The sequence below is a fragment of the Engystomops pustulosus genome, chromosome 2, assembly GCF_040894005.1.
Source record: "Engystomops pustulosus chromosome 2, aEngPut4.maternal, whole genome shotgun sequence".
NCBI classification, from domain to species: Eukaryota; Metazoa; Chordata; class Amphibia; order Anura; family Leptodactylidae; genus Engystomops; species Engystomops pustulosus.
The window spans coordinates 199,363,259-199,379,456 of record NC_092412.1 but is presented as its reverse complement, the minus strand read 5'-3'; the positions used below and the strand labels follow the sequence as shown (position 1 = coordinate 199,379,456).

The window sequence follows — 16,198 nt, the reverse complement described above, 5'->3', positions numbered from 1 at the left end:
CAGCCTCAATTGGGTCACATGGCATCATGTGCTGGGTGCCAGCAGGACAGAGGGAAAGGAATTACACCATGTACCGTTCCATTCTGCTGTGTTGCTACTACAAACTTGCCCGAGGTCATACTAACAAGAAATATGTATAGGTGTAAACCGATCACAGAGCTACAGCTTACACCGTACATTTATATTTACAAGCACTGGGTTACTTTCAGGACATCCGCTTAATCCTGGCAGACTCTAATGCACAGACCTCAATTGGAAGAGATCACATTTACACAATGGTATTTGCAATGTAAGCAGTTCTGTGCAATCACCTACTAAGTCTTCTGGCTGCTTTATACTATTCCGAACTACAGCATGTTATTTCTATACAAAACTCTTAACACCTGGACCGAAAGGAAAGAGCAGATGCCCATGACAGTGAAAAATCAGAAGCAGTGTGACGTCCATTTGTAGAACAAGCACCACGTGGTTGGATAAAGTGCTATACTTAATGGATCAGTGCACACAGCCGTTATTTTAACGGACCATGTGACCAATCCTTTAGATAGTGGGGTGTTTTTCACAGATCACTAGTAGACTATTGAAGATCTATGAAAAAGGATGCCTTACTGATGCAAAGGAGCCATGAAAACACACATTTAACTATTACTATTATTATTACTAAAAGAGTGCAACTTTTTTTTTTGGTGCACATGTAACATGGGGTGTGCGACACACTCCTGTCGGACATTTTAAATGTGGGGCACGGAACGCCCATTTCAGGGCAGAATTTTGTGCCGCAGTATATTTGAGTGTGCGGCACAAATTGTTGTGCCACACATGTGTCTCAGATACTTCTTAAATACATGTGCTAGCAGTGTGCACATGAAAGAATGTGCAAAGTCCAACATAAAACTCTTGCAGGGCTTTAGTAAATCTGGGCCAATATATTTGAATTGATATCGCTTTCACTACCTGTATGGATTTTAACCCGGGTGGCAGTGATTGGTGGACTATAACAGTCTATAAATACTATTCCTCCAAATCACTCAATACACAGACATTTTGGCTCCGAATAGGGGTGAAAAATGGAGAAAGCTGCTGCCGCACCTTTCAGATTTTACTTCTCCTGAGGAGAAAAGAATTTGCCATTAAAATGAAACAATCATGATCTTCCCTTCCCCTAACATCTTCTATGAATATGAACATTGGCTGTGGACTGCTGACTTTGACCTAAAGTGTATGGAGGCCTTTAAACAGCATAGTCAGGTGACAGATGGCACAGCATCTATCCACGCCATTTTTACACAACTAAACATTTTTCAGTGTGGCAACTAGACTGATAAATGGCTCACGGTTTGAGACTAAGTGCTGACTCTGTAAAACTGTACCAGAAAAAAGCCATTTAACCCACCAAGGATAACACTACAACACAGACTAGCAGGATGACAAATGTGAAAGCATCTGTTTTTCCATGTAAGCTTCCTACATGGAATACATTGAAACAAATGAATGTACATTGTAATAATGTTTTGTTACAAGCAATTTCCTGATGCTAAGACATAAAGATGGAACTGCAGTCTTAGGGCTTCTGTATACAAACCTATTATGACTCTATCTAACCTACAATTGTGTAAACTGTTAGACCTACTTATTTTTACTTAAAAGAAAAATGTTAGGGCGTTTTGGGATATTAAACCACCCATGGACCGTATGGTCTGGTGGTTAAGCGTTCACATTACCCTTATATAATGGTACTCCGAGCATCAGTGTGGCGATTTGGTGTGTGAGGTTTCACACTTGTGCAGAGAAGCTGAACAGAACCTATATGGACATTTGGGAAAGTAAACTACGGTACCAGTCTATAAAGAACTGTGTGTTGTTATGTCCCTGTAAGTCCTGACAGGTTCCCTTTAAAAAAGATACTGTAATAAAGATTTCTCATCTAAAGCATCTCATGAAGCTGTCAGACAGTTTTACAAGTAAGGAAATAGAACTCTCACCGCTGCAGCTGTCATTTGTATAAAGCTGAGTCCCATTTTAGGGAGGAAGCAATGAAACAATAATCCTTCACACTGTTAAAACGGATTTCTACTCAGCACCTGCTACGCGAGTCACAAATCTATTCCTAAACACCTCATACCATTTTATCGAAGTTGGTACCATCTTGCATTCTGTGTGTCACCTGCCATCATTTGTATTTGTGCCATTAACCTATGGTCATTTTTAGTAATGAAATTCTATTCCATAGATCTGACCATTCATTGATTTGTACAATGTTTTTTACTAGAATACCAGTTGATATTGCTAAAATGATAGAATTGACTAAACCTCATCCAATAATGCTAATAGTGTAAAAAAGAGTTTCCGTTACAAAGGCCCTTACGTATCTAGACCAGATCTCCTCCTTCATCAAGGGTTGCAAATAAGCACACAAGGAGTAAGCGGTACTGAGGAGTTCAGCACAGAGGAGAGAAAGTGAATGATTGCAGAGCTGGGAAATCCTATATTATATGCCAAAAGGCCGCTGGTGCATAGTGGCACCGATGACATTCAGGAGAGGGTATGCAATGCCTCTTAAACAACGCAAGGGGATAAGATACTCAGGAGAGAGTATGTGATGCAGGGAATTTTGCAATTTAGTTAACATGTTTATGATTTTACTTGTTTATTTTTATATCAGTTCTGGGGAAAGAAGAGTGATTTGAACTTTTAGTTTTTTTGCACCCTTGGGGGTCATAAAATACAGCAAAAATAAATCTGGTCTGATCACTCTCACCACATACTGCAATACTTCTGTATTGCAGTATACTGTATAGGGATTTTGCAGTACATCTGTATCAGTCTGTTACTCACCGACCGTTACAGATACTGCCTAAAGACAGGCTTGGGAGTTTAACATAAACTCCCGGCTGTCAAGGCGACTGATCGTCTGGCCCCGATGACGTCACAAGGTACGCCGATTGTAACCAAGATGTCGGCGCCTCGCACTGCAATGCCAAAACCAATTGTGGGTGATAACAATGACTGTTTGCTGCATTTACAGCACATACTCAGTAAGTATGAAGAGGGCTAATGCTGAGCCCGCCTCATAGTCCCCTTACTGCAACAGGACGTTCAGGAATGTCCAAATGTGAAAAGGGGGTTAAGGAGAAGCTGTCATTTCAGATTATCTTGAATATTATGTATATGTTTGTGTGTGTGTGGGGGGGGGGGCGTTTTTGTAATATACATCAATAAGAAATTCTACTTAGTTTGTAAAGAAACAGACTGTTACAATGTTACATCTAAGTTGCTATGGAAACTGTCTACCAGATTAAAGAGGGGTCACTCTCTCCTCTCCTGTCTGTTACACAGCTATGTTAACCCTTTTTGTTCTCTCTCTGTGGCTATACTATACTATGAGCTATATTTCCAAACATCAAACTGCAAGTGAAGGGGTTATTACTCCCATCTCAGAGCTGTTTATCCAAGTAAAGGGAGAGTAGATGTGAGCTCATGCGGCCTCCGTAGACACACTCTGTACAGGCGGGAATACGGATCTCTGTGGGAGGGAGCAGCTTGATTTACAAACTAAGCAGAATTTGTAAATAAAGTATATAAGAAAATTGTTCACCATATCCTTTCCCTACACAATATAAAAAATTATCTCAAATGACGATCATGCTTTAAGTTGTTTTACAGTCAAACCACAGGGCAGCGAGGACACAGCTTCTGTGACAAAGAGAGATTTCTTCAAATATGTTCCTTTTTTTGGAATAAGTGGCAATATTCAACAAAGTAATATAGGAGGGAAGAGCGGTTACATTGTTCTTTATATCAGATTTTTGCGTTTTATATTTAATTTTTTTTATTACCTTATACCACCAAGACAATCCAAAGGTTTCCTCTAAGAGGCCCACCCATCCACACCTGCCGCTCCTAGTAAGGTAGCTGGTAAACACAACTCACATTTCCCATCTTCCATGTACAAAGTTGTACCAGATCTTTAAGATGCAACCATCATATACACATTGCCATTCACTAAGCAGCTTGCATCTAATCTAGTATAAAATGCTGGAATGAAAAACTAAACCACAATGGTTTAGGATAGAGATCAAGAATGGTCTTGTGGTCCAAGAGATGCTTCCAAGTACCCGGCAGGGAGAAAAGACAGAGGACTGTGTAACACAGACATTTAAGTATGTAGACATTTGGCTTCATAGCCAGAGTGGTAATGTGGTTTTACTGGCTTTCTTTGTAGGAAATCCATCGAAGAGGCCAAGATACAATGGGGCAGATTTATAAAAAAGTGTTGTATGGTTACGCGGTGCAAAGTTAAATTAGACAGCGTTTTGCTGCACAAGATTCATATAAGAGTCTGATGCTGGATGATAAACCTGTCGTAAGTATAAGACTGTCTAGTTGTACTTTGCTACTCCCATTAGTGGGCAAATATTTACGCCAGAAAAGCGGGACAAAATTCTCTGTAGTCAGTATTATTTTTGGCCCACTGACTTTTTTTTCTGGAAAACACATCCCTTTGTTGTACTAGTCATAAGAGTGCCTGAACATTGTCTTAATCTCTTCATTAATGTGACACAAACATTTTTTTAGCACAAATTACTACAGAATATTGTCATAAGTAGATTAATGAATCTACCCCAGGGGTATTCTGTTTTTCCTAAATCTAGTGCCAATCCTTTTTAGATTGACTTTAAGCTTGCACCACTGAAGAAGTAGGGGTCCTCCGATCACAGGCCAGTGATGCTACTTTCATTTGCCATGTGGCCATTGCCCAGCTCAGTCCCATTCAAGTGAATTGAGGTTATTTGTACATTGGAAAGAAGGGATGAGGCTGCAGCTCTCCAATCTGAGTGCTGTGATAATTTTACTGAACTGATCTAGGAAATCCCTTCAAAAACAGTATCAATATGTCTAAGACAGAAATAACGGCCTGTGTCTGCTTTTTAAAGGGTGTAAATACAAGAAAGACCAAAGAGAGTGTGTATAGGCAAATATAAACATGTCTTTATTTTTATCATAAATACACCACATAATTGATACCAAAAGTTAAAAACATCTAAAATGTACCAGAGTACATGTTCTGCATGACCCATTTTTTGCTTTTTAAGGGGTTTTAGACAGTTTTCACTCACTTTTATGACAAAGGGAAATGCCCTAAATAAATCTGATGCAGCATGAGGCGGTCAGTCTATCTTTTCACAGTTCATCTTTTAGAAACTTATGGTAAATTTGCTCCAATATGTAGAACAGAGCTTTTGCTACGGCTGTAAGTTGCATGGAGAGTCTATACTTGTAGGCTGCTCAGTAAACTGAGGTGCCACAGTTCATCAGATAGATCACAGTTGGCTAGTTTCCACATCCAGCGCTGATACATATGTTTATTTAGGAAGTATTCTTAGCAGCTTATCACAAGGCACTTTTTGTTCAGATAACAGAGTACTGTGCTAGTGGGACATTTCCTGACAGATATATGCACAGTATACAAAATGTATTGTCATCTATAAACAATCAAAAAATAAGAAAAAATGTGCAAATGTCCTTAAAACAACTGATTCGCTCAACCTCCAGATGTTGGAGACCTGCATTTAGTATATAATGCATCACAACAAAGAGTAGCGAGTAGTATCTCAAACTCCCCTGGGTTATTCATGGTATAAAGTTTACTAAAAGGCACCTTGGTATTTCACAGCTGATAACAAGTGGCAATACCAGAGATTCCCAAATATATTCAGGGGTACACACCACAAAATGAATGAAATATCACAAAGCCTAGAGCTTTGTTCATACACACCAATCTTTGATCTTTGGCATTTAACAGCATCACTTAGAAAGAAGAGGGTTACAATATCAAAGTTGAATAAAATTAAATAATATGCTGAAGAAATCACAATGACACATCCATCCACAGAACGACATGAAATTCTAAAAGAAAAGCATTGAGGTACAAGCAAATAAAAAAGTCAAAACCTCAAAACAAAACATGTTTTGATCAAAACCATACATATGTGATGTCTCCTTTGACATTGCATTCTCCACTCACCAATGAAGGCAATTTAATCATACCAGGGCCAAGAGTGACTATTTGTAATAGAAATAAAGACAGAGGGGGATATGTATCATACGCTGGCGCTCGTGCAGCCCGATACATCAAGAGGCTTCTGCCTCTTGATGTTTCGGGGCTGTTGGCATCGCAGAGTTGGCTGCTGGCGTAGAAAAGAATGCAGCCGGCGACTTTTCACATATGAAAAGTCGACGGCAGCAGTAAGTGCGCAGGCGCTCAGCCGGCCGCGCCCCCCTTCGTCACGCCCTTCACGTGCCACTTGTGTGAAGGTGGCAGATCGGGGCAAATAATCGCAAAAGCTTATTGCTAGCTTTTGCAATTATTTCAGGGCCTCTGCGCCACTGGCGTTGCGCAGAGGTCCTGATAAATATCCCCCAGAATCTTTAAAAGCGATGCCAAATATGTTGAAAATAATTGAACACTCAGAAAAGTAGGTTTAGAAAAGTAGGAAGTAGTAATTTAGTGGTTTTCCAAAATATTCACACCTCTTGAACTTTTCCTCATTCTAAAATGTTACAGCAACAAACGTTCAGGGAACTTATTGAAATTTTATGTGATTGAGCAACACAAAAGGGGGAATTTAACAACGTGTTTTAAGATCCACCAGTTTCTAACTAGAAAACATACGTTTTCTTCTGCGCCATTTTTATCAATGTGATGACAAATTCTGGTGGAATTAGCTTGATAACCACAGCCACGTTCAATCTAATTATAATATTTCTGCAAATTAGCCCAAAAAGCTGCAAATTTGATTCTATTTGTGCCAGAAATGTATTGTGCTTTGTACACTTTGAATGACACTTCATAACCTCCTAATGGCTTACTTACAACAGCTGAAGCCTTTTTTTCTCTGAAAAAAAAAATAATAAAAACACCCCATTCGCCCAAATGCCACAAATAGAGGGACCTTTGCAAATAACACAGGGCAGATTAAAGGCCAGTTCACGTCTTATTATGTTATCTGTTTGGTATCCTTTATTAGGACCCATCTTTTAAGTAGTTTCCACACGCTTTTAGCTAACCAAGATAATCAACTAACATTAAAGGGGTTGTACACTTTCAGAAAATAATTGATATGTTTACAATTTTTTTCAACACACTTTCTGTATCAATTCCTCATGGTTTTATAGATCTCTGCTTGCTGTTCTTCTATAGAAAGCTTCTATGCTTACTTCTATTGTATAGAAATCTGTCCATAATCTTGTGAGGGACGCGCAGGTGCATTAGCGTTTCTGGCACCTGTGTGTCCATCACAAGATCATGGACAGATTTCTATTCACTGGAAATAAACAACAAAGCTTCCTGTTTTAGGACACCAAGCAGAGATCTAGAAAACCATGAGGAATTGATAAAGAAAGTATATTGGAAAATTGTATACATTTTGCATACACAAACCATATTAATTATTTATTGAAAGTGGACAACCCCTTTAACTGGTCTCAATCTGGCCGAAATTGAGACAGAAACTACTATGATGTCACATTGTTTAAAAGTCTTACACAGTTTTTGACACTTGTTTAACTACAGTCAGTAAATAAAAAGGAGAATGGCTCATTGAAACTTAGAGGGCAAAATCAAAGGCCCCCAAAAACCCATTTTTTTGTTCAATTATATTGCATAAACAAATAGAAGTATGAAAGTAACACCATACAGTATTAGTAAATAAGTGAAACTAATTTTGGGCATTGCGTAGTAGTAAATAGGTGCAATTACAGGTGCATTGTCTCTGTGGAGTCTCCAAGTCTGTTTTTTTTCTCACAATAACTGGTGTAAAAAAACTTATGAAATAACGGAGGTGTTTACTTGCCCAAATCATGGGATTTCCATTGACCCAGAAAATGAAGTTGCCTGTCCCCAGAAAAGAGTTGTCAGTTTGTATATTGTCTCTATCAATAGGAGATTTGTGAAGTGCCAAGTGAGCCGGAAAACCTTTATTAATTCATGTTCAGCCGGCAACACTTTGTGATCATTACTTAGCAAATTTCTTTTTCAAATTTACAAAAAATGAGTACATGAAACAAATGATAATTTGGTATTCATGACAGTCTTTTCCTGTACTGCATAATTCAGCTCCAACACCTAATGTACAACATGAAGGCAGATATTAGCGCTAACAACTAACCTTGAATACCGAGTCACAAAACAAGCCGTGTCTATGCACTTTCCGGAATAAAATATATGCAAATCCAGCGCTGTCTGCTTCTCGACTCCCAATCAATGGCAAAAGAATAATAGGTGGTAGACTGGGGATTTTCTACAGGCACAGACATGGACCGGGGTTAAACGGGGTCATGCAGTTAATGAACAGTGAAAATGCCAATATCATGGTGAGGTGGGAAGTAAGGCTTGATTTAGCAAATACAGAGTTTCGTTTTGGAAGCAGAACTGGAGAAGACTATTGAGTAACGTCAATAACCCTTAATAGTCACAGTAATAAGGTCACAGCTGAAAATGAACTCCTTCAATTGTGTCTTCCACAATTTTCTTTTTAACAAAAGTTTTGGTTCATAAGAAAACACTAAGGGAGTGACCCCTATTATCAGGATATGAGACAGAAATGCTCAGAGCAGACATATCAAATGTGTCCATTGGGCTTCATTTATTTGACAGAGACATAGACATAGAAAAAATGTAATTTTATCCTGTGCTGAAGTGGTAAGTATTATATAATCTTTTTTTTTTTCTTTTTAAGATTTACTGCTGCCAAAGCAGCTTTACAGCTACTCATAGATCCAGGCACATTGACTATGGTAATACTTTTATATTTCTTATCCATTGCATCCTTCCTACTAAAATCAGCTTTTAAAATTATGCCAATGAGCCTGAGGGGCTCTAGTTGGTGTTTGCAGAGCCCCACAGTTCTGCAGTGCCACAGGCTGTTACAATGAGCAGAACATGTCTCACCCAACCCCCTGCTCTCTTCCACATGCCTTTGCCTGTGTAATATAGCAGTAGCAGGAGATGTGGGGGAGAAGAGGTCTGATCTGCTGATTGTAGCAACCAGTAAAAAGACATTTCTGATTGGCTCTTGAAACAACCACTAGAGCCCTTCAGGTTAATTAACATAAAAGTTTATTTTGCAAGAAGGGCCATAGATAAAAAAAAATATAAGAAGATTACTACTGTCACAGTTCCTGAATCTATGAGTAAGTGTCCCTGGTTAATCATGCTTAGTTATATTTAACTGTTGAAAGGTTCCAATAGACTATGACAATTTTAAAATGCCCTTGTCAGCATTCTGAGTCATTTCAGTAGTTTATAATAGTTGATTTACAGCATGTGGTAATTCCCGGGGGAGGGGAAGCAGCAGCTTGTGTGTGCCTGTATCTCCTCATGCAGTCTTCCTCTCCTCCACCCCACCCCCTTCCCTCCCGTATCTGTTCAATGCTCTAAATAGGAATAGGGTAGGGGTGAGGAAGCTGTATGAGTTTGGTGGAGAGGAGACTGACACAGACACACACAAGCTGCAGCTGCTCCCCCTCGGGATTCACCACATGCTGCTGATAGGGAGCCAGGATTCAGAATTTGACTCATATTTACAAAAGTATTCACTAGAATATAGTTATATAGGGTAGCTCAATCTATGTCTGACTTTCCATATGACACTTTTTTTATATATACAAGTATATATACATATATATAACTGTGAAGGGTTCTGGTATAATTGTGCTAGAAGCAGGGCCATGACAGATTTTAGCGAATTTTTTGAAAGGAATCTGAAACAACATGCTAACTAACTTTGTATTATTTTCTCTACATTATTATCTTGTTTAATTAGAAAACATTTGGACATAATTATTACAAATATCATACAGTTAATTACAGGCGGTCCCCTACTTAAGGACACCCGACTTACAGACAACCCATAGTTACAGACGGACCCCTCTGCCCACTGTGACCTCTGGTGAAGCTCTCTGGATGCTTTACTATAGTCCCAGACTCCAATGATCAGCTGTAAGATGTCTGTAATGAAGCTTTATTGATAATTCTTGGTCCAATTACACCAAAAATTTGGAAACTCCAATTGTCACTGGGGCAAAAGAAAAAAAATTGTCTAGAACTTCCATTATAAAATATACAGTTTCGACTTACATACAAATTCAACTTAAGAACAAACCTCCAGACCCTATCTTGTATGTAACCCGGGGACTGCCTGTATAAGGGTCTTTATGTGGTGCATTTATAAACCGCCTTAACGTTAAATAGTGGATGCAGTACTAAGCGTGTGGTAACCCTTTACAATTAGAACCAATTATCACTTACTAGAATACGTGTGTGGAATGTTGAGAAGCTGATTTAATGCTATTCACTGTACACAACAAATCTAGCTTGATGGTTAACATGCTAACACCCTGTTCGGAGTGGCCTAAAAAGCATTTACTTTCTACAAACCTCAGCCTCCTGCCAGATCTGCGTATTGACACATGATATGGAGGAGGAGAGGGATTTGAATGAAGAGAAGAATGTGACACATCTCCCATAGACCCTGACCTTGTGCTTTTAATAACTGTAAACACTGTGTACAGGACACCTCCTCCCATCAGTGTCATTCCGGTTATAACAGATTTACTATAGCTGTAAACACAGGGAGGTAAAGAGTTTATACCTCAAAAAGTTCAGAGGATATGACAATCCAAAAAAAGGGGCCCATCACCCTTCATTCCTAAATATACAAAACTACAGCTAAAATGTTGAAAGAAATTTGGGAAAACAAACACCTGCACTTTGCATATTCACTATGTCTAGGATAAGACAATCGTGGCTGGGGGGACTGGTAAGACAAATTTATAAAAAAAAGATTCAAACAAAATAAAAAAAAATTACTTCAGTAAAATGGTGGAATGTTTATTTTTAATTATTTCATATTAACTTATTCTAGTTCCCACCCAAAACTGACTACAATATACTACAACTGACTACCCTGATACACAGCTCTGTCCAACTCCGAACCACTGAGCACATTCTCTCAGAGGTTTATGTTATCCAATCAACTGTTATGATGGTTGTCTTAACTACGGTTCAAAAGGCTGTAAAATATGTCTTCTGGTCCATACTTTAATTTTCATGGTAAGAATCCTTCATCTGTATTTGATACACTCAACAAGACAGCAAATTCTAAAATGTTAAGCTGCAACTGACTTTAAAGGGAACCCGTCACCACTATTTTCACAAATACAGGTAGTGACAGGTTCCTATAGAGCTCTAGTAACTATCTGACACCCTGCTTGTAGCTAAAAAATATTCCCCTGAGATCCCCATATATTCAACTTTATAGTTTTATCTAGTAACTAAGCATGGCTACAGCGAGTCCAGGTGGGCGTGGCCTCAGGCTGAATCCAGCAGCTCCTCCCCATCCTATTTCTGTATGCTGCTATAATGTCATGTGACCAGGGTGACATCATCACAGGTCCTATAGCTTTTGTTGCATTAGGAACTGTACACTAAGCATATATGTCATGAAATCACAGCATATTTTATCACATGAAATCACAGCAACATGCATGGAGAGGAGTAAAAGTCCATTGAGGCTGCGGTGATTGTTTTATGTGGTCAGATATGTACATGGGGTATAGTTTTCATATTAAGTAGCTCAAGGACCTTTGATGATGTCACCCTGGTCACATGACATTAGGCCACGCCCCCCCAGGGGGAATCTAGACAACATTTGCTATGCAAATATATTTCTATAAAACCTGGGGAATATTGCGTGATGCTTCTAATACCTTTCTACCAGAATATGTACATGCATTGCACATTAAATCTATCCAAAGACTCGGTGAGCTAGACTGCAGTTCAGTTTTACCTTTGTTGTAGGGAAACATGAATTATAAGAATGCATGAAAGGACTGCAGTACTTTGTAATGATGTTCTACAAACTCTTGCATACAAAGCTGTTCCAATGCTGGAAACTCCAATGCTAATGAGCATTTCACATCTCATTATGTATTTATGGAGGCTTTATTACTGTGCTCCTCTCTGGGCCGTGTTCTTCAGTGACACATGGGCGCAAACAACAATCATGTGGATGTTGTTTGTGTTCCGTATAACTGCACATGCAGTCAACTGACTTTTAAATCTAGGCTCCACCAAGCATGTATGTTCTCCATATGGGCTGAGGGGAATGAGAGCAGTTTCTTTAACTCGGGGGCAAAGAATTTAGTGTACAGGAATCCGGCATACCTGAATCCTTAGGAATTACCAGGATTTCTGCATGAACTAGCAATGAAATGTCTATAAACACATACTGTTATAAGATACTTTATTAATAATATGATCTCTAATTAATATTTCATTTCATCTTGGCACAAAATAAAAATCAATGGCCCATATGAGATATTTGCTGTATAACAATGCCATGCATATACCATAGGCAAAGAAAGAACATTTACAGCATCAAATTCACTTCATCCTTTCATCCACGTATGGCTAAAACAGTAATCATTATGGCGCATTGTAATATGTTTTCTACAAAATCATTAACTTGTTTTTCCTATAAATGTGTGGGATGGCATAACTAATTATAAGCCTATTAGCTTATTCTAATGAATGACACACATAATATAGGCAGTAATTTAAGTAAACAGAGACATGATTTTCTGCAGAAAGCAAAATGAGATGGGATTATTTCCTACCAATTATGTGATTTATCTCTGGATCATTTTTATTACAGTGAACATTTGAATTCAGATGAAACACACGTAGAAATATAATCCAGCTACAGAAACACATGTTCTAAACATTAAGTCAAGTACAGTTACATAAGCAACAATGTTATTTTGCTACAAGGAGTCTAGGACATTTTTGAATCCTTCTGCTGTTACTGCTGTGATCACCTCCTGTGGAAAGCTATTCCAAAGATTTAGCCTTTTTTCAAATTCCAATAAACAAAGTAACCCTTGGCCTAATGAGGTGACTTAACAAGTACCGTATATACCGGCGTATAAGACTACTTTTGAAGACAGAAAAATCTTCTGTCTTCTCTGGGGTCGTCTTATACGCCGGTAATCGTCTTATACGGCGGCATGGAGAGGGCTCACGGGCTGAGCCCTCTCCATAGCCGGTAAGTCTTTGCTGCATATTGCAGCAAAGGCTTACCGGTAACACCCGCGATCGGTGCTACCACCGATCGCGGGTGTTTGCACAGCGATGGCTGCCGGCAGCCTCAAAAAGCTGCCGGCAGCCTCAAAAAGACATCGGGGGGAAAATACTCACCCTCCGTTGGCCCCGATGTCCGCGCTGTGCTGTCTTCAGTCTTCCGCGCCGTCTTCTTTCTTCTGCTGGGCGCCGCCATGTCTTTCCCCGGGTCGGCGCCTAGTATGACGTCAGCAGCGGCGCGTCATACTAGGCGCCTGCCGGGGAAGATCAATGGCGGCGCCCAGCAGAAGAAAGAAGACGGCGCGGACATCGGGGGAGCAGCGCCGCACATCGGGGCCACCGGAGGGTGAGTATATAAGTTTTTTTTTTTTTTTTAATGCTGGGCAGTGCTGTATACTACTGGGGGCAGTGCTGTATACTACTGGGGGCTGTGCTGTATACTACTGGGGGCAGTGCTGTATACTACTGGGGGCTATGCTGTATACTACTGGGGGCAGTGCTGTATACTACTGGGGGCAGTGCTGTATACTACTGGGGGCTTTGCTGTATACTACTGGGGGCAGTGCTGTATACTACTGGGGGCAGTGCTGTATACTACTGGGGGCAGTGCTGTATACTACTGGGGGCAGTGCTGTATACTACTGGGGGCTTTGCTGTATACTACTGGGGGCAGTGCTGTATACTACTGGGGGCTGTGCTGTATACTACTGGGGGCAGTGCTGTATACTACTGGGGGCAGTGCTGTATACTACTGGGGGCAGTGCTGTAATGGTAATGTTGTTGTTGTATGCCTTATGTTTTTGAGCGACAGTTTTCCTGCTACATACCTGCATGTCATAAGAATTTACATTAAAAAAAGGACCATGTTAAATTTAAATCTGTTTTTTTTTCTAATTTTTACCGGTGTTTTGTATGCGTTGGAAAAGGGGTAGTCTTATACGGCGAATATATCTTAAACTCTATATTTTAAACAGGAAAGTAGGGGGGTCGTCTTATACACCAGGTCGTCTTATACGCCGGAATATACGGTAATAGATTTTTATCATATTTTTAGTATATGAAGCTTTCTAGTGAAGGTGTGCTATTTTGTCTCATGTGTTCTGGTCATGGTCATGGTCATTTATGCAACTTTAAACCTTCTGCTTGCCCTAAACCATTGCCCAGATATCCAATTTATCAAATGCTGCTGTGAGGATTTAAACCAGCGTCCTGTGGCCTTTCTAGTTGGGTCTCTACCACTATGCTATGTAGCCTGATTGTTTTTACCTGTCTTTTCATTGCTGGTATTTCTGCATTACCTGCTGGTGTTTGTCTCAGCTCTGTCAATTTGTATTATCCTACCAGCCTATCAAGTGGCTGGGCTCCATTTAATACTGGTTTTGTATTGTTGTATCTGCAGCTTATCCCTGGCTGTGTTCTGTAGGAATATCTATACTTACTAAGTAGCTTGCTTCTTTGACTGTGGTGAGATAGTCTGTGACGTTTGTCTGTTCTCTTGTATTCACTCACCTCTTTCCTGTCTGTTCCCCTTTGTCTGTGTTTATTTTCTAGTAATTGTGTTTTAGACCTGCTCTAGTTGCTACCCACTATTCCTGTCGGCTCTATTACCCTTCTTCCTGCATTCAGTCTCGGCTGTGTGTTTGCGTGCATGCAGGGTTTGGTTGTTCGCCAAGTTTTACTTGCAGCAGTTGTTTCGCAGGACCCAAATTTAGTACCCCATACCCTAGTATCCTTTAGTATCCTTATTCTTTTCCCAATTTTCCCAATTTTCCCAAAGTCTTTGTATTCAGAGAGAGAAGTTGTAGGGACCACAGCTAGATTGGGTTGGTTGACCATCACTCCCAGGCAGGGACTAGCATAGCCTTAGAGTAAGGGACAGTTTCCCTTCCCTGTTTTCCTAGTACTTGCAATTCTCTTTAAACGTTTTCCTGCTTCCTTGTAAACCGTGACAGCTGCCTGTCATGCCCTTAGACATGGCTGTTGACCATGACTCTTTAATTCCCTTTGGTGTCTTTCCTATGTCTCTTGACCCACCTGGGACGGATGTGAGTTGAGAGACGTCTTCAAAAAGTAGATACTTGAAGTTTTCCCTGTAGATCCTTATAAATCAATTCTATTTCGTATAACAGAGGATCAACACCAACTACAAGCGTCTAGAAGAGCTCTAAAGACCCCCCAAAATGTTGACTCCTGAATGGTTCTAACTGACCCTTATGGTTTGAAGTAATGTCAACAATTTCTAACTTTAACTGGCTGGACCTTTTGGTTTTTCTCTGACATCACCAAGAATCCTAGCCAAATAGTTCACAATCTGCCAATAACTTCACTTTCTGATAAAGAATAGTTATGGTCTCAAAAGATTGTTAGGTACACAATGTTTGTCTACAGCAAAACTGAGCCAAAGTCACCACATACATAAAAAAGAACACATTCTTAAGAACCTAAAATGGAACAATAATTATTTCTGCAGGTTTGTTCTCAGCTGACTTCCAGTTCTTATTATATCTGCCCTAAAATGTGATAGACCTATTTTTAGAGTTCAACAACGTAGAGAATGTTGTTAAGGAGGCAATTTCCTGCTTTCCTGGTAGTTACAAGACTTTTAAGATGTACTGAAATAGACTCCAGGAGTTGCCACCCCTGAAGCTGATGTTGAGACTATGCAGGTAATCATATAGGGGAGGAGGCAATCATAAGCCTCTTTATACATGCAGAACAGCTACTACTTATTGCCTACAAGATTCCAGCCCTAATAATGAAGAGCCAGGAAACTTTGGCTAATAATTAAAATGTCCTGTTTTCCAAGCAATAAATTACATTGATTTCCTTGCCATCTACTCGTTCTACATAATACAGGCGCCTGCTTGGAAAAAGATTCTGCAGACTCCATCACCACAACCATCTTAAAAAGGTGCGAATGCTACTGTGTGGTTTAGGAGTTGGCACCGATCCTCTAAGAAACTACCCATGATAATCTGAGACTTGTGCAAGTACAAAAACAAACTAGAGTACAGGAGAAGGGGCATGTGATTGCGGTAAATATTTGCATAGGACGAA

At 39.8% G+C, this 16,198-nt stretch overlaps 1 protein-coding gene across 1 annotated transcript in view; it reads right to left on the bottom strand.

The window, feature by feature from the left end:
* TSPAN7 (tetraspanin 7) overlaps positions 1–16,198 on the bottom strand; it is an 88,958-nt gene that overhangs the window by 20,960 nt on the left and 51,800 nt on the right. The gene's annotated exons all lie outside the window — the stretch shown is intronic.